At 35.2% G+C, this 2,066-nt stretch overlaps 1 protein-coding gene across 1 annotated transcript in view; it reads left to right on the top strand.

The window, feature by feature from the left end:
• LOC127635391 (transmembrane protein 108-like) overlaps positions 1-1,446 on the top strand; it is a 66,100-nt gene extending 64,654 nt beyond the window's left edge. The window contains exon 6 of the mRNA XM_052115385.1: positions 1-1,446. This exon is cut by the window's left edge and continues 175 nt beyond it. The gene's annotated coding sequence lies outside the window, so the exon portion shown is untranslated.
• Positions 1,447-2,066: the final 620 nt, after the last annotated feature.

Below are 2,066 nucleotides of genomic sequence, written 5' to 3'. Positions count from 1 at the left end.
ACTTGTATTTTTTAAGAATATATAGAAGCTATAAGAATATAAAAAAGAGCAAATGCTATTTACAATGAGGGAGAGACCCTGCATATTTTTCTGATGAGGATTTTCTACAGACGCTTAATTGTGATAAGGGTTTTTATGTCTTTTTGAATAAAAACAGTGAGCTTGGTTTCTCTTATGTTCCAGTGGCTTTGGTGGTGCACATAGTGTTGAAAAATAAAATGTGTGCTGTAAGAATGTTTGTTTGACCTGAAACACTTAAAACAATTACTTTAAAAAGCCTGCCAGACTTGAATTCTGTATGAAAGGGGATTGTAACGGCGGCACACACAAACTTAGTGAATCCCTGAAAGAGCATTGGTTCTGGAATAGGTCCAGCTGTTTACCGCGGCAACCCTTGCTTCACTCCCAGAGACCATTACGTAGATTTCTTATTTGAATTCAATACAGGATGTGTCGTGATATATAGAAATTCCAAGATGGTTTCCCTCAGTTATGTCACCAGCCAGAAGACTGAAAAAAATGTCCCATTCCTTAGATGTTCCAAGATGTTTGTGTGTGCGTATGTCTTGCTGCATGCATCTGCTCTGATTTGAGGTGTATGTGTGTCTTTTTAGACTAGATATCAAATGGGTTTTCATTTACATAAATATAATTTGGTTGTTAAAACACTTCCGTTGCTTAAATGCCAATGAAATGCCTACATACAAAGCATGGTAATGTTACTGTGCTCTACATTTCTCAATATACCTGTTCATTTGTTTGCAGGGCTACGCATTGTGATTAAACCATTTATATTTGTTTATTCAATAAGTCGTGCTCTGAACAAAATGGCACTACTATTGCTTCATGGGTTGGCTTAAATACATATTCTGTCAGATGTGTTTTTTAGTGAAGGCTGAATGAGTGTGCTTTAGGTTCTGTGTGTCTCTGTCCTCATGTGAGCATTAAGAGAATAAATGAGACTAAAAGGAAATCCTTATATTTCTCTTTGCTTCTCCAGTGCTTACAGTACAGTTGTACAGTTTTTAGAGGAATGTTGAAAATATCACTGGATGTAATAGTACGTGTTAGATATAAATGACAAAGACGTACAGAGAAACTATTTTATTTTGTTCTTCATGCCACTGAGTTTGATAACATACTGTACTTTTAAGTTCATATTATCACCCTTTCTTTACATATCACATTTTGTCTGTGCTTAGTAGAATTTAATTGTTTTTTAATTGTGATTTTAAATGCATTTGTAGACATTCTCCATTTTTTCCATTGCCGTACATTTTCTTTTTCTTTTTTTTTGTTTTATTTGTGTGCTGTCATGAGTTTTAATTGTGTAAGGAAAGGGAGATAATCGTTCAGTTGCTCTCATATATTATGAATCATTGTCTAATCATTTGTAGCACATCAACTGTACTTTCTACTGCTGAGCAATACAAATAAAAAGCTTTGAAGGCTTCTTCTGTCTGTAACTGATGTGATCTATCTAAAAATATATTAATATTGAGAACAAATCATTTATTCCAATGTTTTGTTCAGCCTGAACAAACAGTTAACATTTACATTTTACATTTAGCAGACGCTTTTATCCAAAGCGACTTACAGTGCACTTATTACAGGGACAATCCCCCCGGAGCAACCTGGAGATAAGTGCCTTGCTCAAGGACACAATGGTGGTGGCTGTGGGGATCGAACCAGCAACCTTCTGATTACCAGATTACCAGTTATGTGCTTTAGACCACTACACAACCACCACAGCTTTTTTTATTGACACTACTGTTCAGTGTGTGACATACAGCCTGCAACATTCATTCATTCATAGCAGCAGATGTTTGAAGTTCTTTAATAAAGCCTCTGGATCACATGGCTGCATGTTAGAATTAAGTTAGCTGTTATAGCCTCTCTTTTGTACTGTAGTTAAGTACATTCTGACATGAGATATTAAAAAAATATAGATGATTCAAATATGGAATGATACAAATATTAGGTCTGTACAGCTTGTATCCCACAGCTACATCTCAGAGATGTCTGTTTTAGATCTTTTCATCTCTAAAGCATCTGCTAAACATCTT

Source organism: Xyrauchen texanus, chromosome 42, assembly GCF_025860055.1.
Source record: "Xyrauchen texanus isolate HMW12.3.18 chromosome 42, RBS_HiC_50CHRs, whole genome shotgun sequence".
Taxonomy (NCBI): domain Eukaryota; kingdom Metazoa; phylum Chordata; class Actinopteri; order Cypriniformes; family Catostomidae; genus Xyrauchen; species Xyrauchen texanus.
The sequence above is the reverse complement of the archived record's forward strand: the minus strand, read 5'-3'. Positions and strand labels throughout refer to the sequence as shown.